Source organism: Anser brachyrhynchus (assembly GCF_964034855.1).
Source record: "Anser brachyrhynchus genome assembly, chromosome: 1".
Lineage (NCBI taxonomy): Eukaryota > Metazoa > Chordata > Aves > Anseriformes > Anatidae > Anser > Anser brachyrhynchus.
The window spans coordinates 21089663-21114323 of record NC_137694.1 but is presented as its reverse complement, the minus strand read 5'-3'; the positions used below and the strand labels follow the sequence as shown (position 1 = coordinate 21114323).

The 24661-nt window shown below is 37.6% G+C and overlaps 1 long non-coding RNA gene across 1 annotated transcript; it reads right to left on the bottom strand.

Moving 5' to 3' along the window:
* Positions 1-5753: 5753 nt before the first annotated feature.
* LOC308186572 lies at positions 5754-23691 on the bottom strand. Its single transcript, XR_013944112.1, has 3 exons — positions 22854-23691; positions 8910-8979; positions 5754-8191 (listed from the first exon to the last, which is right to left on the bottom strand). It is a non-coding gene; the product is annotated as an uncharacterized lncRNA (long non-coding RNA).
* Positions 23692-24661: the final 970 nt, after the last annotated feature.

Below are 24661 nucleotides of genomic sequence, written 5' to 3'. Positions count from 1 at the left end.
CAGTCGACTGGCGGCTAGCAAATGTGATGCCCATCTACAAGAAGGGTCAGAGGGTAGACCCGGGAAACTATAGGCCTGTTAGTTTGACGTCAGTGCCAGGGAAGCTCATGGAGCAGGTTATCTTGAGTACCATCACACGGCACTTGCAGGGCCACCAGGCGATCAGGCCCAGTCAGCATGGGTTTATGAAGGGCAGGTCCTGCTTGACGAACCTGATCTCCTTCTATGACAAAGTGACACACTGGGTGAACGAGGGAAAGGCTGTGTATGTGGTCTACCTTGACTTCAGAAAGGCTTTTGATGCTGTTTCCCACAGCATTCTCCTCAAGAAACTGGCTGATCTTGGCTTGGACTGGCGTATGCTTTGTTGGGTTAGAAACTGGCTGGGTAGCCGGGCCCAAAGTGTTGTGGTGAATGGAATTAAATCCAGTTGGAGGCCGGTCACTAGTGGAGTCCCCCAGGACTCAGTACTAGGGCCAGTTGTCTTTAATATCTTTATTGATGATCTGGATGAGGGGATCAAGTACACCCTTAGTAAGTTTGCAGATGACACCAAGTTAGGTGCGTGTGTCGATTTGCTTGAGGGTAGGAAGGCTCTGCAGGAGGATCTGGATAGGCTGGACCGATGGGCTGAGGCCAACTGTATGAAGTTCAACAAAGCCAAGTGCCAGGTCCTGCACCTGGGGCACAACAACCACAAGCAGCGCTACAGGCTGGGAGATGGGTGCTAAGAAAGCTGCCTGGCAGAGAAGGACCTGGGAGTATTGGTTGATAGTCGGCTGAATATGAGCCAGCAGTGTGCTCAGGTGGCCAAGAAGGCCAACAGCATCCTGGCTTGCATAAGAAACAGTGTGGCCAACAGGGCTAGGGAAATGATTGTCCCCCTGTACTCAGCTCTGGTGAGGCCGCACCTTGAGTACTGTGTCCAGTTTTGGGCCCCTTGCTACAAGAAGGACATGGAGGTGCTCAAGAGAGTCCAGAGAAGGGCAACGAAGCTGGTAAGGGGTCTGGAGAACAAGTCTTACGAGGAGTGGCTGAGGGAGCTGGGGTTGTTTAGCCTGGAGAAGAGGAGGTTCAGGGGCAACCTTATCGCACTCCTACGGGTACCTTAAAGGAGGCTGTAGCGAGGTGGGGTTTGGTCTATTCTCCCATGTGCCTGGTGACAGGACAAGGGGGAATGGGCTAAAGTTGTGCCAGGGGAGGTTTAGGTTGGATATTAGGAAGAATTTCTTTACTGAAAGGGTTGTTAGGCATTGGAACGGGCTGCCCAGGGAAGTGGTTGAGTCACCATCCCTGGAGGTCTTTAAGAGATGTTTGGATGTTGAACTTAGTGATATGGTTTAGTGGAGGACTTGTTAGTGCTAGGTCAGAGGTTGGACTAGGTGATCTTGGAGGTCTCTTCCAACCTAGATGATTCTGTGATTCTGTGAAGGATCTGGGAAGGGACAGAAACAGGACAACTGACCCAGACTGACCAAAGGAATATGGCAGGGGGAAAGGCCACTTATGGGGTTTGGCTGGGCATCAGTCAGCGGGTGGTGAGCAATTGCATTGTGCATCACTTGCTTTGTATACATTATTATTATTGTTGTTGTTATTATTATTATTATTACCACAGAATCACACAGAATCACAGAATTGTAGGGGTTGGAAGGGATCTCAAGAGATTATCGGGTCCAACCTCCCTGCCAAAGCAGGTTCCTTAGAGCAGGTTGCACAGGTAGGTGTCCAGACGGGCCTTGAATATCTCCAGAGGAGACTCCACAACCTCCCTGGGCACCCTGTTCCAGTGCTCTGTTACCCTCACTGTGAAGAAGTTCTTTTGCATATTGGTGCGGAACTTCCTGTGCTCCATCTTGTGGCTGCTACCCCTTGTCCTGTCCCCACAAACCACTGAAAAGAGGTTGGCCAAATCCCTCTGTCTCCTACACTTAATATATTTGTAAACATTAATAAGATCCCCTCTCAGTCTTTTCTTCTCGAGGCTGAACAGACCCAGATCTTTCAGCCTTTCCTCATAGGGAAGATGCTCCAGGCCCTGTATCACCTTTGTGGCTCTCCACTGGACTCTTTCCAGGAGATCCCTGTCTTTTTTGTGCTGAGGAGCCCAGAACTGGACTCAGTACTCCAGGTGAGGCCTGACCAGCGCAGAGTAGAGGGGGAGGATCACCTCCCTTGACCTGCTGGCCACGCTTCTTTTAATGCATGCCAGAATCCCATCACTGTACTTGCTGAGGGTGGATACTATTCCCTCATCAAGGTCATCAATGAAGATGTTGAATAAGACCGGACCCAGCACCGACCCCCGGGGAACACCGCTAGTCACAGGTCTCCAGCCAGACTCTGCGCCGCCGATCACCACCCTCTGAGCTCGGCCAGTCAGCCAGTTCTCAACCCTCCTTACTGTCCACTCCTCTATCCTACACTTTCTCAGCTTTGCTAACAGGATGTCATGGGAGACAGTATCAAAAGCCTTGCTAAAGTCAAGGTAGATGACATCCACTGCTCTCCCCTGGTCTACCCAGCTGGTGATGCCTTCATAGAAGGCTACAAGGTTGGTCGAGCACGACTTCCCCTTGGTAAATCCATGCTGACTACTCCTCATAACCTTCTTGTCTTCCAATTGCTAGGAGGTGGCATCCAGAACAAGCTGTTCCAAGACCTTTCCAGGGACAGAGGTGAGACTGACTGGCCTGTAGTTTCCCATTATTCCTTCTTTTTCTGTCCTATTAAACTGTCTTTATCTCAACACATGATTTTTATTTTATTTTATTTTATTTTATTTTATTTTATTTTATTTTATTTTATTTTATTTTATTTATTTTATTTTATTTTATTTTATTTTATTATTTTATTTTATTTTATTTTATTTATTTTATTTTATTTTATTTTATTTTATTTTATTTTATTTTATTTTATTTTATTTTATTTTATTTTATTTTATTTATTTTATTTTATTTTATTTATTTTATTTTATTTTATTTTATTTTATTTTATTTTATTTTATTTTATTTTATTTTATTTTATTTTATTCTATTTTTTTTTTTTTTTTTTTAATTTTTTTTTCTGATTCTCTCCCCTATTCCACTGAGGGGTGGGGGGTTGGGTGAGCAAATGGCTGTGCAGTACTTAGCTGCCTGCTGGGTTAAAACAGAACACCAGTAAATGGCGATGACTGAGAGACTTTCTTCAAACACGCACTCCTGATCTAACTAAAATGCTAGCTAATGTAACAAATTAATCACTTATGAAAGACTAGGAGAGGTGGCTTGCATTGCCTTTGAAGGGTTTCAGGATGCTGGCTTGACATGATTCAGGAACCTAGGGAGGGCCATCTAATGTCATTTAATTTGCTCTAGGATACCCTCTCTGTTCTCCAAATGTCTGTTCATAATGACACAGACCTCCCATAGGTTCTGCATCATATTTGGCATCACCATGTGGGTATTTTGATACCAGAGAACATTTTGAAAACCACTAGATATCTATCTTCAGGCCACTGAATCAAGACCTTAAACTATTACTTTAAGGTTGTTTGATTGCATTTCTCTTCGAGTTTTGCAGGCATGGGAGAAACGGTTCTGGATAAACTAAGAGGAGCTATAAATGTTAGTCCTGTTGTATCTCAGTCCTTAGTTATAAAGATACTTACTTGTATTGGAGGCTAAGTTCAATATCTTCCTCTGTCCGCAGACAACAGAGTCTGCTGTACTCAGGTTAAAGATGATCACATTGTAGTAAATTTTTTATAGGAGTATCTGATTTTTTTTTCCCCCATCATTAAGTGTGAGAACTAAATTTTTAATTCATTTACAACAATTGCATATATCCCACCTTAGGAACTCTGATTAGTGAGATTTTTATTGTGGATGAATGTTAAATATTTTGAAAATTTGTTTTCAACTTGTATAACATAAAAAGAAAGATGAATCTTTATAATTGCTTTTAATGATGTTGCTGTCAGCAGTCCTGAAGGAAAATTTCACACAGCCAAAGTAACAGGCAATCTCTGCTGAAAGGCAAACAGTGTTTGTCAATGGCAGTGCTTGCATTCAAAAGGGCACGAAACTTCGACTTTTCTTTCTCTCTCAGATACCCAAATCATGTAGGTTTGAAATGATAGACAATTACTCCCATTCTTCAGACTATGAAAATGAAAGGTAAGAACTATTTACAGAGAAATTAGAGCCACAAAATGTGAACATTTGTCATTTTGTCTGACAGTAGTCATGTGCCTTTGTGCTTGCAGCTGTGTTATGGAATTTACATTCTTTTCAGAGATAATTCTGCTGGTGCCAGACTACAGCTACAGAGGGACAGATGGATTAGCAGAGTACACGCATAAAATATAAAAGCAGCATGGGAGCCCACCATGCATTACCGAATCATAAATGTATGACCTTTTCTTTTATTGTTGGGTTAGAGTAAAGGTTTAAACTCCTAGGTCATCTTATTGCAGAACAGTAAGAGTCAGCAATGCATTCCTTTAGAATTATTTGGAAAATACTATTATTCTTGTGTAAGAGGGCAGAGGGCTTTTGTTTTCTTATGCTTTGTTTTGTTTGTTTTTAACAGAACACACAATATTCATTCTCATCACACAACACAATAACACCACGAAAAATGTATTTTTAAAAAACATACTCAGATTTGGTTGAAGTTTTCATTTATTAGAAGATTATTCCTCCTCAGTGACGGATCTTGAGTAGAATCTGCATGCACATAATGTTTTAATCTGCAATAGATTTATTTCGCATGAAGTGCAAATGTTCTTTGTACCCTGTGAGTTTTACTTTAAATTGAACAGGTGTGTTCATTTTCCTGTAGCAAGCACAAATGGTTGCACTTTCTAGTTCTGAACTGTGGTGGTCACCCCAGATATAGCTGTAAGAATTTGGAGCACACAGTTCATGACTGGAAGGTCATAGCTGTGCAGAACTGTTCTGTTTAAATAGATATATTGAAAGTTCTTTATGAATTAATTCAGTGAGGATTGAACAGGGATAACAAAATTGCTGAGACCTCTGAAACCTCCCATACTTCTTGTTGAAAATCTCTTTTTAGAATAATGGTTCTGTCTATCAAAAGACCAGTAAATACTTTTTTTTTTTTTCTCAGATCTGTTTCAGAGGTTATAAAACATATTTACAGGTGTTAAATTTCAAGTATTAAACATTTTTATGATCCTGAAGGAAATATGTACAAATATTAATTATATTAAAGTTTCCTCTAATGTATAAAACATCACATAATACATGATAAAAGAGAGGAAAGCAGGATCCTCAATGCTCCTTAACTTTACGACATTTCCAGAAGTAAAATATGCAATATTGAAGTCTTAGGAGTTCTTAGAAGGGAAAAAAAAAAAAAAAACAGGAAAAAACATACCATTTAGTGACACCAAACTGTTTACAAACATACTTCCTTTTGATGTGGAAGAACTTGCTCCTGTGTTCTAGATTGTTATAGGAAGTTGCATTCCCAAAAGAAATAGGTTAAAAACCTTCACAATAATTCTCGTTGTGCTTCTCATTGTAAGAGTGTCTGATTACCTTTCATGAAGGTCCATAAATGAACCATGTACCTAAAATAAAAATGTATTTTCTTTGTGGTGTCTTTGATTTTGTAATTGCTTCATTATTATTATTAATAAATTTATATAAGCCACTTTTATCTCCTCAGAGTTTAATAAGAACATTATAGAGCTTTATTTTTAAAGCATAAGCAATAAAACTCTGTTAAAATAGTTTTTTTTTTTTTTTTTTATAACTTAAAGTATCCATTGTTTGTGATTTCTTGCTGCCTGTTACTTGTAATGGATGGGTAATTGTTTCCAGTAGCTTGATTTGAGACCAGAAATCCTTCTGCAGCCTCAAATTTCTTTGGAATCCTTCTACAAACAATACATTCAAAGCACAAAACTATATTTAGCAGATGCATTGGAAAGATGAACTTTTATTAATGATGTGGAATAGAGCAGCAAGACTAGTTTTTAATTTTTTTTTTTAATTAATTAATTTATTTATTTATTGGGAATCGGGTGGGGAGAGTTTGTATGTGATCTGATTATCTGTCCATTTTTTCAAGAAATGAGTAGAATATGGAAAGAAGGATCCATTCATTCTCCAAACATAGTGCAGTTTAGAAACTACTTTATTAACTAGCTAAATGATCAGCCAAAGTACTAAGGAAATTTTCATTTGTACTCATTACAGTTAGAATTAAGCTACTAATTGGTCATTAGAGTCACCAATATAAAACTAAGCAACCAAGGAAATCCTTCTAAATTAAAAGTTTTGCTACTGTTTGCCATACACTCCTTGAAACCTAGAAATTACAAGAATTTTATTCTTCTTGTGGGGATACAAATACTTCTCCTTAACACCAACAGTTCCTAGGTGTAATGCCTCTGTGAAGGGAAGGAATTCGTATATTAGTAATCTACTTTTTGGGCTCTAATATATTAAGAGGAAAATCAAGAACTGTATAAGTTCACTCCATTACCCCTGCAAAACATAGCACAGTTTTAAAACTGAAAAAAGAGGAACAGACAAATAATTCAAAGACAAATGAGTGATTAATGAACACAACAATATTAAGCCCTATAATACTGCATACATTAAACTTCAAGAGAGACCTCTCTTTGCTGCCACTTACATGCCAACTCATCAGAGTCAGCAAGTGATCATCTAAGTATGTCAATCAATCTTTGATACCAGTTAGTCCTCCTCTTTGTGTCAAAGACAGAAACCCATATGCAGAGAGAAGATTCAATGACTGAGAGCTTCTATATGCAATATACATGCATAAGTTACCTTTCCAAGATCACCCTGCCAGTCCAAAATCCCCACAGACAGGGACTTGAATACACTTGGATTTAGAACACAAGGGTAAATGAAAGACCCCTCACTGACGTTATGGAATACCCTGCCATTTTAAATATATCCCATTTCTGAAACAGATAGGAGGAAAAATAGGTTTAGTTTTGTTATTTAACTTTTACCTATAAAAAACACAAGCAAATTCTCTACTAGGATTTGCATAATGTATAATGGTGGATATGTTGCACATATGTCTTAGTGACAGACGTGCTAGGGAACTGTAGTTTCAAAGCCCTCAGGAAGCACTGTTAACAACACTAGACACTACAAAAAAAAAAAAAAAGGGTATTACCAGCATCTTGTTTTATACCATGTACTAAATGTAAGAAGATTCAACATGAGCAAATGCTATCTACAATAACAGAGATAGTGAAGTAGCAGGCAAGGTCCTCAGTCAGAATGAATACCATATTAAATGTGCTTAGCTTGCCAATTAATTTTCTTCCTTAATGCTGCCTTCCTGACAATAGACATTCAACAGGGTAGATCAAACCTTTGCATTTCTACAATCCTCAGATTATTCCTCAAGGAAATATCCATTAATAGCAAAATGGGTCCAGACGCAACTCTCAGATTGTCCTGGGGACATTCAAGTGGTGGAAAAAACTTAGATCTTCTCTCAACACTTTTGCTGAACATGTGGGGTTTGTAGTTAAGGGAGGTCAAAAGTTGGTAAAATTGCATTTTAGGAGGTTGGTTAGATTCTTTTTCTGCTGTATGTAAAAGATGCAAAGAAACATGAAAAGAAAAAAAGGGCAAATTTCCTCATAAACTATGGAAATGTACTTTCAGCATATTAGATTTAAATGCATTACAAAACATCAAAGTAATTCACAATAAAATGATTGTACTAATGTTTTGTTCTTAAATTGAAAGGTTTATTTCCCACTGCCTACACATTTTAATATAGCATATTAACTCTTATATTACAGAACTCCCAGTGACACTACCCAAAGTATATTTGTTTTAGAAATTACATAAAATAGAATGATGGCACCCAATAATTTCTAAATAGTCTTTAATATTTTTGTGTTATTTGAAAGTATCCAGAGATTCAATCTATAACTTCAGCAAGTGCTTGGAGAAAAGAAGTTTCTACAAAGTGCTGGACCAGTGGGCATATTTGGCATATTACCTGACATTTTCCAGTGGTTTTTGTTACATGTCCCAAGGAAAGTGTTATGGATGGTCAGTAAAATCAGATAATCAGATTCAACCTGAGTGAACTGATAGAATAACCCAGTTTGCTTGTGAAAAGAAATGAAGCTCTGTGCAAGACTTTTCTATGCCTTCATTATCCAACTGGTTTTCTGTGGGGAAAATAAATAAATAAATAAATAAATAAATGTAAAGTAAAGAAAAAAATCACAGTAGCATTTGTAAGAGATCAAAAGGGAAAAATACATAATAGCTCAATGATTTTCTGAACTAAATCTTATTATAAAGTCAATTCAGAACAGCATGATTGGAGGAAAAAATCTATTAAACGTACTAGATGAATCAATAAAATTAAAATATTTGCAAACTTCTTCAATAGATTTCTTCATTAAAGCAACAGAGATTCTAAAATAGTGGCTTCAGAAGGTCCACAAAACCAATATCTGACTGGATGTGCCAGTTACAGGTTTCCAAAAACAAAGCCTGGATACTACTGGTCTCCAAATGATGGGAGAATTTCGCTTGCTCACACAGCAATAGCAAAGCTGAAGTGTGATTCACAGTACTTCTGGCTCTATGAATGAATTACTCCTGGGAGCTCTGGTGCTTTGCCACCTCCTGACTCCCTCTTGATACACCACCACTACTCTCTGCTAATCTGCAGCCATGTCTACAGCCATTTGCCTTTTGTCATGTATCAGTACTGCAGTCAGGCATGCTTGGTCGTGGGTTTGCCAGTGATAATCCACACTTTCTGTTCTCCAGCTGCTAACAACCACACTGTCAAAGAAACTGTTCAATAAGTTTCTGATGGAAGAACTCCCCTTCAAAGTACTTACAAGCTTTAAAACTACAAATTCTGTTTCTCACCAGTAATTTACAACTCGTGACAATCTTGAAGACGGAATTTGCAGTACTGTCATGAAACAGAGAAAAGACACTGTGTGGAGGAAAGGAGGAAAGACTATTAAAGAGGTGCTTGTATAACCTAAAGTAAAAAGTAAAACTGTGTTAATCAAACAGCAAAACTGACAGATAAAGAAGGTTCCCCCCCCCGCCCCCCCCCTCCCCCCCCCGCTGGGTGCAAAGATCATTTTTTTACTTGAGCAGGGACATCTATGTATGCATAGAATAGTTTTTGAGCCTGACCTCAGTTATTAAAGTATGTGTCCTGTTGCCAAATGTCCCTTAGGATGATGGAGTTTGTGAAAAAAAGATCTATGCTTTGCCTCAGTTCTCCAGTGGGACAAGCCCAGCTTCATATATTTACAACTCCAATAACAGAAGACTAGAGAAACGCCTGGGAGCTGACATTGTGTCTTAATGGGAAGGTCACCAAGAATTACATTTCAAAGTTGAGTTTAAAACTGAATTTTGTCTGTGACTTTTCTAGCTTGCAAATGCAAATGATTTTCATTCTTTTGTGACTTTTTGTAAGAAATGCATAAATTATGTATGTATGTCCCTTCAGTGCTTTATTACCAGGAAGATCTTTTTTTTTTTTTAATTATTATTATTTGTTCATGGCTAAACAAAGATTAGAAGGAGTGCCATTCAGAAAATAATACTTTGAGAGCACTAGGGGCTGTCTTCTCTGGGAGAAACTATTTCAGAGACAGGAAGGCACAACACAAAAATAGGAAAAAGAAGCATTTTCTATCATATTCTTTGTAGGCTGTAAAATTCATTGCTCCTGATGCTTGCACTTTGGGAAGTGGAAAGGCATATGCATGGAAAACAGAACAATCCAGAACATCAGAACTACAGTTAACTAAAGTCAGAACTGTTAACTATTAACTCTGAAATGTTTTGAAAAGTTTTAAAATCACAAACTATAAAAAACAACTTTTTGGGATTTCCATAGAAACTATTATTTTCTGTTATGAAATTATTTATCTTTTACTTAAACATGGAATATTTTCTTCCCCATAAGAAAAAAGTAAATAAAAAAGAACTACAAACACCTCTTGTTATATCTTTCCTATAATTTAAAAATATCAAATTTATAGAGAAATAGTGAAAATAAATTTCTTCCTACTGCAGACAGACACCTGCCATGCCAAATTTCATTCTATAATCAATTGTTATTACTATTGCTATTACATAAGAAAATAGTGAAAATAGAGGTTTATACTGGAAGCATTAAGAAAATGATAACTCCACTTAATTGACAAAATCATAGTCTGATAAAAGCTAGCAGAATATCAAAACCACAAACGGAACCAACTTATGCAATACAATGGACAAAATATAAAAAAATGCATTGTGATTTAAATTTGGTTGCTTTTAATGTTAAATTTTGTAAATTTGTATTTTTAGAAATATTACATGTATCTTTTCCATTATATATTACACTTATTATATTAAATATATTTAATATGTTTTATATATCATCAATCCAGCCAACAAAGGAAACGTATCACTAAAATATCAGTCAGAAAAGTTTTGCAATGCTAAATGATTTTGGTGCTGAACAGGTGAGAAAGTGAAGATGAGGGGATGGCATAATTATGATTGCTAAAATAAATCTACTTTTTCTTGTTCATTACCATCACAAGACAAACTGCAGGAAAATTGTGTTTTTGTCTATGTTCACAGAAATATTAAGGACTTAGCAAGCTTCCTCAAAAGCTTAATTTAGCTCTCCTTTTCTTACTAACGTGGAAAGTATTAATGTTGAAAGGCCACCAAGTATTCAGAAATAATGAGCTTTGAAGCATCCAGAGTCATCTAACCGATACTCAGCTGAGCTTTAAAGATGACTAATGAGGCCAATCTTTTTTTAGTAACAGAGAGGTAGGGATAAATCTTGGCCGGGCCAGAAGGAAAATGAAAGAGAAGGTTTGTGAGCCCATTTACACTCCCTTGGCACACCATCTACTAGATTGCTGTGTTGATTCCAAGTCTACTGAGCCAGGTACTCTGAGACATCCCTCCATCCCTGTTCTGTGCTAGTCCAATATATTTCCTGGCCTCAGGCTGTCCATTTACAATTTCTTCCCAGAAACAGGATGCCACAGTCCAGCTGCTCTGGACTTCATAATTAAGTCTGTCTGTTTCATTTTCCTTCTCCCTGAAATGTTCCTTTTCCCAGAGCCTTATGGTTCAGTTCTTCAGGGACCTGAATTTAATGTAAGATGCACCCATCTGACTAAGTACATTGGTCTATATGAAATGAATAAATGTAGCTAGATGAAATGGTAAAGAGAGCTGCATGTGTTTGTTTACTTCAGGTAGACTCCCTGTTCTGGAGAGCTCTGTAGGTGGAGGGAGGATGTTTTCAGATGTTTAGAAACTCTCCTCTCTTACCCCTCCCTTTCTATAGCTTTCAGCAATTAAATAGTCTTGTAAACCCCTGTTTGTTTGTTTGTTTGTTTTGTTTTTGTTGTTTGTTTGTTTGTTTGCTTAGTTTTTCCCAAAATGCTTTTACATCACACTTATGAATTTATGGAAGTGCTCTTCATGGAGAGGTGTGTCAGTACCTGTGTTTGCTCTGTGATGACAACTGTCACTGCCAGAAAATCTTTGTACAGAAATGCTTCTACTAAGTTCTCCAAAATTCATCAAAAGCAGAGTTTAACAGATCATAAACAAAGTGAGCAGAGAGTCACTAGTGAAATGGAGAGATTACTGGTCCTAAGGCCCCTTCTTCCAAGAGTTTTGGAACTGTGTACTGCAGAATAAAGTTTTAAAAACAATAAAAATTATTATTCTGTCTCATTTTATAAAAATACAGATAACACTGAAAAGGTGTATTTTCCATTATATAGTGATTTTCAAAGATATGTGTTATTAAGCCTCAAAGTATGATTTCCTGGCATAAACACAGCGGTTTGTTTAAAAATCAGTATTGGACTAGTCTTATGGAGCAATATGTCCAGTGTAAGGAACACAGATGTTATGACCTCAGATTTGGAACATGAGTGCAAAATATGCTCGTCTAGACCTGTATCACCAGTGTCAGACATAGAGTTGATAGCCAAATATAACTTATAGAGGACTTTCTTTTAACTTGACAAGCAATTTCCAGATCCTCCTACCAGTCAGGCTGCCAGGCAGTCTTTCTGTGCTGAGGTGACTCAGCATAAGCCAATGCTGAAGCAAAAATAAATTCTTGGGAATATTTTATAGCATAACTGACCAAGGAGGAACACAAGTTCTAACCATGAGATGAATATGAGAAGGCAAAGGGTAAGGGAAAAGGAGAAGGAGAAGGAGAAGGAGAAGGAGAAGGAGAAGGAGAAGGAGAAGGAGAAGGAGAAGGAGAAGGAGAAGGGAAAGGGAAAGGGAAAGGGAAAGGGAAAGGGAAAGGGAAAGGGAAAGGGAAAGGGAAAGGGAAAGGGAAAGGGAAAGGGAAAGGGAAAGGGAAAGGGAAAGGGAAAGGGAAAGGGAAAGGGAAAGGAAAAGAAGGAAAGCTTTGGCAAATAGTGAGAAAAAAGCTTAAATCTGTTAATTTACTAATGAAAGCTATGTTTGGACAATCTTACATCACACCTGAATGTTGATATTGCCTTTCTAACCAAGTATCAAATCTGAAACTAATTTCTGTTTCAGGCAATCTTCTGACTTATCTACTGGGAATGATAGTATACATGTTTATCTTCCTGTTTCTTAGAAGCTTTCCAATGTCTATTTTTATTGTTGCATTTAAAGAAGATTCATAACACTAACTTAGCAATGACTCCTTTGTTGTAAGATGTTTTTGGATATCTCTCCCTTAGGGAACTTTCCTGGACTAAAGAACTCATCCCAGGTCAGGCTTGAAAGGATTCACCCTGGGAGTAACATTTTCATGGGGTAGAATGAAAATGTGTTGGTGTTATGCTGGTGCAGGCAACTGCTAGGTAGTCCCTTTTGCTATGAAGGTGACAAAGCAGCTGGACTAGCTGAGGCCCCCTCACCACCCCTCACTGGGACAACCTGTGTGTTCAGGTCAGCCTTGTCATCTTTTACCTCCAATTAATCTTAGTGCTCCTTCTGATCTTTACTGCCTAATGTATGTGGTTCTTGGCTATATGAAGATTATGCTATTTGATTTCTAGGGTTATTACCATTCCTACTGGTCAAACATCTGAACTGCTAGACATCGAGTAAACTAAAAAAGCCTACATCAGCCTTTTTGTTTATCCAGAGCAGCCAGATAATGCTGCTCCTACTCCAGTGCTATTGGCCAAGGGAATCTGCTGCTCATCAATCAGGCCAGCGAAAGCCCAAGTTTTCAGTTTGCTTTTCAGCTGGTTCTTAAACAAGGTGAGTCCTGTATGAACAACTTTTCAGGATTAGAATGATTCTTCAAAGTACAAATAGGAAAAGAATCATAGAATCATAGAATGATTTGGTTTAGGAAAGACCTTAAAGATCATTTAATTCCAATCCCATTGCCATGGGCTGGGACACCTCCCACTAGATGAGGTTGCTCAAAGCCTGGAAAACATGCTATTAGTTAGTTAACATGCTATATCCTTATTAAAGGATGCATTAAATTAACTCAACATCTCCTAGAAATGGACAAAACTAGTGATACATGAGAGTTTGTCTAATCCTGATTGTCACTGTAGAGCATTCTGAAATTTGTATGTTTCACAGGCCCTGAGGGGCAGTGCATTAACACAGTGCTGCACCCTAACAAGGACTTGTTTCTGTTGGTTCTTCCCCATTCCCTGCACCTACTCATTGTAGGCACCTAGGCACTACATATGCTATGCAGAACTATTTTTTTCTATCGATGCATTACCAATGCATTCCTTGCAAGTAATACATCCTTTCTTACAAGGTCAATTTCTTGACTGACAACTTCCTGGCCAGGTTGTTTTGCTCGTACTTTCTTCATAATGTTGCCTGTGCACTCATGAAGCACATCGTGATTTGTCACAGAAAACATTTAGGAAGATCTAGCTACACTGCATCTCCTAATGTCACTCCATTAACTCCATACTTCCTTTATTGAGCCCCAGCCTGAACCATTGTATTTTCACTCCTTTTATAAACTTCTTTCATTTATAGAGATGCAGAAAAATATTCTGCACATATCTCTTCTACAGAGTTTTGTATAAAACGGGAAAAAAAGCTCCACAACAATCCAAAACAAACAAATAAAAAAAAACAACAACAACAACAAAAAAAAAACAACAACAAAAAAACACACAAAACTCCCAAGTTTTTGAACTGGGAAGCTGTGTACTCATTTAATGCATGTCTTATTCTGTTAAATATAACTTGGCTGGAAAATTATTGGGGAATAGATCTCATTTCATTATTTATGTATTTATTTGAAAAGTCAGTTTACATTCATAAAACAAACTGCAGGGTAGAGGAAATAATCGGTACTAACAGGAGGTCTGCCTGCTTTCCTACCTGGTCCCTCAGTGACTATCTTCCATCCCATTTCCCTACACAATCTGTTTTGTCCATTTGAAGCTCTTAGCTTCTGGGAATCTGCCATATCAGGTATTTGGAAAACACCTGGAAAAGCTGAGCACTTCCACATTATCAGTAATAATTAATGATGCATCTGCATGCTTTGGAACTGTATAAATGATATTCAAGCAATCAAAAAAACACAAATGGTCACTGCTTTAGCAAGGAACTGCACTCAGCACGTCTCAGTTGTATGGTTTTGGTATGATAAAATGAAATACCTCTAAAAAAAAGGGTTATTAAATATCCACTTATGTGCTGGGAACTAATATTTCTCTCTCCATTATCAATCTCCTTCCTTCTTTTTCATTAAGTGTGTCTCTCACTGCTTTTTGTATCTGATCAACTGAAGCAATTTACAGTATGATAATGCACAATGTTTGTTTTGGGGCTTTAAACAGATTGCTGTTGTAGTGCTTTAAAAGAAGAGCAGATGATCCCAACCATAAAAAAATCTATAAGCTCATCAGCCTTCTATATAGATGCAGCATGTGACTCAGATGCTAATTGATTCATTCTATTTGCATTATATTGCTATATATGGGGTGCTGTTAATATTAACCAGCTGTTTTCTTGGGTGATACGCAAAGACTAAGTCTGATCTACACCATACCCTCTAAGAGGTTCACGAATGACAATTATGTATTTGACTCCACTAGTCTGTTTACTGGTTTATTAACTTGAGTTATTCTACATGATACCGTTATTCCTGAAGATTTCATTTGAAATCAAGTTTTTGCTCTGGTTTCTATAAGACTTTTTAGTTTCTAAAAGCCCAGGGGTTAATTTTCTTGGGAGGCTGTATAAGGAATTAATAATTACAGAAGTCCTTCACAAACATTGCTGTCATTTCCTAACTCTGTTAAAAATTTTCTTTTTATTTATATAGTCTTTTCCTTATTATACTGGGTTTATATGGCAAGGTTTTGATAGTGGGGGACTGCAGGAGTGGTCTCTATGACAAGAATCCAGAAACTGCCCCATATCAGATAAGGGCCAGTTCCAGATGGCTCCAAAAAGGACCCACTGCTGCCCAAAGCCGAGCCAATAAGCGATGTTGTTCACACCTCTGTGAGAGAAGATTTAAGAAAGAGGAAAAAAAAACTGCTGCACAGCAGCAGGTGGGAGAGTGAGGAGTGAGGAAAATCCCTGCAGACTGCAAGGTCAGTGCAGAAGGAAGGCAGGAGGTGCTCCAGGCACGCAGCACAAGTTCCTCTACAGCATGTGGAGAGGCTCCTGGTGGAGCAGGCTGTCCCCCTGCAGCCCATGGAGCTGTGGAACAGATCTCCGCGTTGCAGCCCGTGGAGGAGCCCCTGGTGGAGCAGGTGGATGTGGCCTGGAGGAGGCTGCGGCACATGGAGAACCCCCCCAGGAGCAGGCCCTGGGCCGGAACTGCAGCCCGTGGAGCAGAGCCCAGGTAGGAGCAGGGGGTCTGGGGGGAGCTGCTGCCCATGGGGGAGCCATGTTGGAGAAATTTGCTCCTGACACATGGAACCCGTGGTATGGACCCATATTTGTATCAGTTCTTGAAGAGCAACTGCCTGTGGGAAGCCCCCACAGAATCAATTCGGGAAGGATGGCATCCCGTGGGAGGGACACCGTGTGGATCAGGGGCAGACAGTGACTGTGAAGGAGTGGTGGAGATGAAGCATTAGGGACTGATTGTAGCCCCCATTCCCCTTTCCCCTGTGCGACTCAGGAGAAGGAGATGGAAGGGGGTGGATAGGGGGAAGGTGTTTTTAATTTGTTTGTTTTTGTTTTTAGTCTCTCTCTGCTCTAGCTTGTTAGTAACAGGTAACAAATTTTATTAAACTCTCTATGCTGAGTCTGTTTTGCCTGTGGTGATAATTGTTGAGTGATTTCCCTTTCCTTATCTCAACCCTTCAGACCTTTTTATCATATTTTCTCCCCTTTTCCTTTTGAGGAGGGGGAGTGAGAGAGAGGTTATGGTTACTTGTCCCATTCTTCCAGCTTGTCTAAGTCCCTCTGGATGGCAACCCAGGCTTCGAGCATATCAACTGATCCTACCAGTTTGGTGTCATCTGCCAACTTGACAAGAGTGCAGTCCAATGTCTCTTCCAGGTCATGGGTAAACATGTTAAACAGGACAGGTCCTCTAATAGACCTTTGCAGTACTCCACTTGTTACCAGGCTCCACATAGTTCAGGTGACCTATTGACAACTATTTTTTAAGTCTGATCATCCAACCATTTTTTACTCTTCTTCTTGTCCTTGTCCACCCATCCCAACTTCCTAACTTGGATACCAGATTATTGTGAGAGAAAGCATCAGCAGGCCTTTCTAAAGAACTGCTTACTCCTCATCCACAAACCCCATTGTTTCATTGTAGAAAGCATATGATGGGAAAATAAACCCATTAGTAACTAGAGATAAGGATAATACTGGATGTGTAGAAGTTGTGATTATCAGTCCTTTAAATGTAATCTGTAGCATGATTTTGTGGGCAACTCTGTGAGTTTATAAAACCCTTTTGAAATTGGTGGCATCACCTGTATCTGTAGAGATCTGTTTTTGTGCAATGACCTTTATGATTGGGCCTATATCTGCCACAGTTCCTGATTGCTTTATGGGCAACTAACACAATATCCTTCCTTTTTGCTTCAGCATTGATTTATATTTAGATTTGGGGCTCTTGTTCCCTTGATGATAAAGAGCATATGCTTGCGCTGGAAATAATTTATTTAATGTGGGGAGTATGACAGAAAGAGGAGCACACTTTTAAAATAAAGTGAAATAAACCAGCTGCAAGTCATTACTCTTAACAATGCTGTTGACACCAAATTTCAGAAAATGGAGAATGTACAGCTTAGTGCAAGCAGTCCCTGCTCTATGTGGGCATATACTTTAATAGCACCAGGAGAAATGCTACTTCTTTATTTGCCATTAGCCTATTTCATCCAGTCTGAGCAAGCTATTTAAACTGTTTCCACTATCTGAGGTTTTTCTTTTGTTTTCATTTTGCTACATCATGCAAAGGGGAAAATTAATAATATCTAATGGTGTTCAAAATATTTTAGTTGCTTCATCTCCTCATCTGCAATGAATTCAGAATTCTCCACCTCACCTTTCAAGTTCAGACTAGCTTTTCACTAAAGTATTGTCCTTACTTTTTTCCTCTTGACTCTCTTTCTTCAAATCATGATTCCCATGATTCCCAACTGAAGCTTTCCTTTCATATGCTTTTTTTCATACATGCCTTTTATTCCCCTCCTATTTCTGCCCGTACACAAAGGAATCTCTCCTCCCTCTTTTAACAAGTTGTTCCTTTGACATAATATGTTAAAACTCAACTGCTTATATCATAAGCCTAAGGGTCAGGTCCTAAAGCATAATTTTGCATTCTGTAAAACACCTTTATTGATAGGAGTCAAATTATAAACTTTCCTAGACTTTAAGATACTTTTATCCAATGGCATTATTACATTCAAACTACTAATTAGAAGATCTATGGAAAATGCGCAAAATAAAACTGGAAAGCTGAAACAATAAGAACAAAACTGTTTAATATTTTCTGTTGTGAAAATAACCATATTTAACAAGGTGAGAATTAAACCAGATGCTTGCTATCATACTTTTATGAACAATTCTGAAATTCAAAAATATGAATAAATATGCCAGGAACCTCATAAAAAGGGTTTTTTTTTCTCTCTCTCTCTCTCTTTTTTTTTTTTCTTTTCCTGAAGTTTGACATTCAAGTAGAAGTAAATCAGCAATGCCCTAGAGAAACCGTGAACTAAAATAATATTTTATAAACACACTACTAACCAGTACAAACAGATTAAAAGCTTGAAGAAACATTAGATGAAGTTCATCCTCTTGCAATTCAGCACATGAGCCTGCATGTTACAACCTGAGCTAGAATAGCCAGGATTGGCTTCTCTGTGACAAGATTGGATTCTCTGTGACAAAACTCAGCCATGAGTGAGTGACACAACCTTATGCTGTAAGAACAAGTGCATTATGCAAATAAATACACTGACTTGATGTAATGCTGAACACTATTCCCAATCCTATTCTCAGATGTTGCAAAGAAATCCTTTCCATTCTGAGAAAAACTGGATGATGTGATCAGTAGAAAAATATCTTCTTCACTTTGTTTGTTTTCTGTCTATTGAACTTGGAATGACGAAGTCACTTTCAGATGCCCTGTCTCCTTTTCACTTTTGTTAGTATATTTAAAACATTTCCCCTTGAACACTTATTCATGCATCTTAATTTTGGTTAGTGAAAGATACATGCGCTCATACTTGTATCAATTATTCATTTTGTCAGTGCAAGTGTTCACGCAAATGGAGGTCAAGCTTCAGGTTTCCTGAAAGCATAACCCAAATATTATTTCAGAAAATTATGTTTGAAAGAGCAGTGGCTTTGTATCTCCTCAGCTCTACTGCCTGTTTACGATACTTACAAGTTACCCAACTCTTCTTCACTTTCTCTTCAGCAATCTGCAAGGTGATTGCTTGTGTAGGATAATGACAAAGGCATGCTTCTGTCACAGGGTCAGAAAATCTTGAGTTCCATGCATACCACACACTATGTCGACTGAAGGTACATCCTAGAGTCACTGATCTGACAGCTTGCCTCCAGGGCCCTTGCAAGGCCACCTTGGCTCTGACTGCACATACAAAGTTGCATTGTGCTTCCACTTTGAAAGAAGTTCCCCAGAGAATTTCCCCATAGGATTTTGAAATGCACGGAAGTAAAAAACAAAAACAAACAAACAAATGAAATTACTGCTGGTGTTACTGAATTACAGGTGTTACTGAAAAATCATGTGTAGCCACAAGCATTTCAAACACTGAATAGACAACTTCATTTGGTATAACTTGGTTGTTACAATTTTTTTGAAGGGTTTCTTGCTCTTGAGGTAGGGAAGAATACTTGTGAAGAAAAATCGTTCAAAGTACTTAAAAGATATAAGAGTAAACTATCATATTTCCACTGCATGCTTAAACATTCAGCAATCAGTGTTCAACATGTTTCAAATGTCCTGGTTACAGCAGGTTACTGAGGCTTTTTTTTTTTTTTTTTGCTTGCTTGTTCCAATAGCTTTAAGCTCTGTAATCTGACAATACTAGTCTCAGCAAGTTATTCTTCATTTTTGTGGGATGTTTAATGGTATTGTCTAAGTCTCTTGTATCTGCCTGCCTAGACCTGTGGGGAATTAGTAAAATGTAGGACAGAATTAGGTAAGGTCTGCATACTGTCATCCACAAGGTTTCATTAACTTTTATCAGCTGGTATCCAAAATAAATAAATAAATGAAATCCACGTTTACTTGTTTTATTTTTTAATGAGTTCTGCATCAACAAAATAAGGAAGAAGATGAAGGAACATATAAATCCCTACTAGATCGCAATTTTTTTTTCTCCCTTAATAAATAGTGAAGATATTTATGCTAGAAGTAAAAATAAATTTCCCAGAGTCACATCACTGATGTCATAGTTGTATCTTACCACACGGCCCCTATGTAAACAAATGAACTAAATGTATTCATTCTGTAGCTTCTGATATAATGGCAGACTCTTCAACAGGTTTTAGGCAAGGATCTGACTGTACGCCTGAGTTGAAAATGTCCTGAATTCTTCATTGCTGCGCTCCCTCAAAAAAGCCAGATTTATCTCCACATTTCAGTTAGGAAAGGGCTCTCAGTCGGTACCTCCAATTAAAAAAAAAATAAAAGCCAACTCTTTCACCCCATGGAAGCCATGCTAGAACTGTAAGGCTGATGCTACACTTCAGTGGACACAGAGGTTAAATTCAATTGAGGTTATTTCAAAACCATGCTTTTATTTGTGAAGCAGTCCTGGTAAAGTAGATGTGTTCAGTTTATGAAAGCTTTTTAAGCCCACATGCTGTAATAAACATTAAATAATATTTTACAGTATCCAAGCCATAGCTGCTAACAAACATTTCACAGCTTCTAAATTATCTTTCTCTTCCATGTGTATTCACAGATAAAACAAAACAAAAAGCTAAAAGTGCTTGACTCACCCCAAGAAGTCTAAAAGAAGTCTTTTACAACAAGCTATGTATAATGCAGTGGTTATATAATTTGTGTATATGTGTCTGTATTTAAACTCCTTGTTATGTACTGGAATGGCTCTTCTTAGCAAGTCTGATCTTTCATGTAGCTATACAATTTAAATGTTCTCAATACATAGAAAAATATTTACTACATTTCTAGAAAAACAACAACAACAAAAACAAAACACACACACACAAAAACAGAGCTTATGTTTACAGCAATTCCCAGAACTGCTTGGCTGTGGTTTTCAGTATCATTCAAACAGCTAATGAGAAAACTTTTTAATTCAAGAAAGAGACAGGCAAAGGAGCCATCATAATTATAGAAGGCACGAAGGAATACTGAGACCAGCTCAATGGGCCCTCTTTCAGGTCCTTATAACACTCAGGAATGTTACTGTTTGGGTTGAAAATATTTGTCTTTAGTTTCCACCCAAAGACCTCTTTTTGAAATTTTAAAGAGAATTCCTTCTTTTTAAGGGTCATGGGAGAGAAACAGAGGGAGAATTATGTCTCCATTTACCTCTGGCTCCCTCTCTGTATTTAAATACCTCTGTGAATACTTTTGCTAGTTCATCAGCAAACAACTGTTTATTTGTTCAACTCATTCATGTGAGTTAGCCCACTGTAGCTCCACAGACAGAGAAAATTTAGTATAAATCACACAAAAAGAGAAAGTTGAGGGGGATGGTAAGAGCCCTAAGAAAACATGTCATCTCGACTTGTTCAAATGCAGAATAAAATGTATTTGAGCATCCATTATGTTCGATTGGAAAAACCTTCAGTGAAGCACTTTTTAGTAATGTATGGGATATTTTTTTCAACACTCAGGATACTATCACACAATTTTAATTGTTATTCTTGGGACCCAATCAACTCCCTATGTCAGTGTTCATATTTAAGCATCCTGAGTCCCCGCTCAAATGAAATAAGATGTTGAATGCACATGAGCATAATTTCCATCAAAGTCCTTTAGGACATTTTACTTGTAAGGAATTATAGTATTTTTATTTGTAACCTTCATTGTTGCAGATCAGAAGCATACTTAGAGAATATCACTAAATTTCTATGTTTTGGGTATAGTCTTAAATATGGTATTACTACCAGAGTCTTTTAAAATTACTGCTGTTTTCTGGAAAAGGTCTTTCACATGTAGAAGAACTATGCTTTCACCCAACTATGAATATAGGTAAACATTACTTTTTATTCCATATTCTGCAGAATTCTGAAAGCTTACAGGGGAATTTTGAAAAATAGGTCAAAGAAAGATAACCCAACACCTCACCCCACCAAAACAGAACAAAACAAAACAAAACAAAACAAAACAAAACAACAACAAAGCCCCCAAAACAACAACAAAAAACACTTGAGAAATTTAAATTTAACCTACAGAGGTCTGCATCTCCGGTGAAGTTTGACATGCATTGGTTTATAACTCCAACTAAGGGAGGGAACACAACCGGTTTCAAGTTTGAGAACTGTTAGGATACCTTTCACTTTAAGGAATTTTCTCCCAAAACTATGTCTAAAAAATTGAGGTCACTCCATAACTATGATCAGAGGGTTTGCTAATGTTATACTGAACCTTCAGCAGATATAAACAGTACAGCTATGCTGATTCATGCTTGCTGATGGTCTGGGCTTCTTTCGCTGTGAAATTCATATGCAGTGTGACAGAGGAATGAGTTACCGCTGAAAAGCCAGTATCACAGTTAGTAATTGGTGGCCAGTTATCCTGATGCCATGCAAGATGATAAAGGTGTCCTCCTGTATTCGGTATCTCCCTGATGTAGTTTTGCAGCAGATTACATGAATTTTGCAGTATAGGATGCAAAGGATGAAGAGATCTATTGAGAATATAGGGAAAATATCTGTGCAGTTGAGTTAGGGAGAGAGAAGAGGGAAAATACTCAGGGATTGATTGTACTTCCGTGATTATGCTGTTGACTGATTTTTGGATTCTAATTTTTGGGTAGACTTGTGTGAAGTTGGACTTGATGATCCTTGTGGGTCCCTTCCAACTTGGGATGTTCTATGATTCTATGATTCTATAAGAATTCATGGAGTGCTGAATTCATGCATCTGACAAAACAGTCTCTGTCTTTAGGGTTGCAGTAACTATATGGATTCAGAAGAACTGTTGCAAATGAACCTGAGCCATAAAAATAAAACTGTATTCAACATCTGTTTATGCATGCGATTTGTGAGTATCTGTATGGAGTCTTATTGGCTTCAAATACTCAAGTAGAACAGCTTGCAGGATGAAGACCTAAAAATATAGGGAAAGTCTTGTGTTACAGGTGAAAGTGAACCCAAGGCTCTTTTAAAAGAGTTTTGAGATACAGTTACCTCTTCTTCCCATCTTTGATAACGCCTCTGCAGAGATGTCTGACACAAAAAGAAAATACATCTGCTGACTCAGACTTGTCCTGAGAGAGGAATCACAAAGAATTATTTTTATTTATTTATTTTTCAATAATTTTAGCAGCTTTCCTTCCCTTTTTGCTGCTAAAATCCACATACATGTTAATTATGTTTGTCTTGAGTTAGGTATCTTCCTTGCCTTAGAAGGGGTGAGGGAGGGTTTCCTTGCCAGGCAGAGTTTCTCAAGCTTTTACCGCTCCAATTATTTCTCATAAATGTATACCAAAGGGAACAAAATAAAATAAAATAATAATAATAATAATAATAATAATAATAAAAGAGCAACACACAGATGGTAAATTAGTAGAAGAATATTTGTAAAAATAGTGTGTGAAAATGGTTACATGTAGTCTCTTGTTAATCAGTACACAGAAAACTAGATAAATATGTGTTAACATTTTCTCTGGTTAATTCAGTATCTTTCTGCTACTCTGGAATGCTTAGTAAATTCCAAGTATGAATGACCTCGATCCACCAGAAATAATAAACACAAATGTGAATGGATGTACAAAAGTATTTGTTTTATTTAATTGAAGATACAAGACAGCTAAGTTGTAGCATTATAGAAATTAAGTATAAATCTCTTTCTGGAATCCTTCATCATTACCCCCTAAAATTTCTTTCTTCTAGGTTGGTTCACAATCCCTTTTTACTTGAAAGATATGGAATCTTACCTTCCTCTTGACTTTCTCCTTTTCACCTTCTTGCTCATGGTACTACAAGAAAAGTTGACTTTATTATCATCACAAATGACTACAAGTAACGTTAGACTGATGAGATACTCCTATGATATTATCAACAAAAAAATAAATGTTCCACCTGTATCAATAAAGCCAATGGTTCAAAATGTTATCGTAAACATCACATTTCAGAAGACTATACAAGAGTTTCAAGTGAGCGTTACTAGTCACCTGCTGTAAATCAATGTATCACTATTTCTTAAACTGTTATGCAATTAAGAAAAAAAATAAGGAAGGAAGGAAGGAAGGAAGGAGGGAAGGAAGGAAGGAAGGAAGGAAGGAAGGAAGGAAGGAAGGAAGGAAGGAAGGAAGGAAGGAAGGAAGGAAGGAAGGAAGGAAGGAAGGAAGGAAAGAAAAGAAAGAAAGAGAAAGAGAAAGAGAAAGAAAGAGAAAGAAAGAAAGAAAGAAAGAAAGAAAGAAAGAAAGAAAGAAAGAAAGAAAGAAAGAAAGAAAGAAAGAAAGAAAGAAAGAAAGAAAGAAAGAAAGAAAGAAAGAAAAAAGAAAAAAGAAAGAAAGAAAAAAGAAGTTTGAGATGAAATGAAATGGCTTAACTGTTATATGACTGCTCAAATTACTACCATGACTCTATGTCAATGCTGAAGATCGGGTTGTTACTTCAGAGGTATTCAGAGTTCACTAGCTTTCCAGATAAATATCAATTAATAATATACTATGTAGTGTCATTTAAGAATTTATTTAATTCATTGACATCCTGCACTAAATAGCTGAGTGAATGTTTTTGCTTGCTTTCCAGTTCTTTTTCCATTACACATACCAGCAGAGTAGGAATGTTGAATAGATGCTTTAGAAAGATTTCCAGATTAGAGAGGTGCCAAACAATGTACAAAGCAGTGGCAAAGCCAAAAAATTGACACACCTATTTTTTTATGAAACTGCTTCTGATTTATATCTCTAAAGAGTCAGTATACTTCTACAGAGATGCAGGTTAAATGCAGTGTAAAAGTGGAAAGAAATGGGCTTCTATCTTTGTGC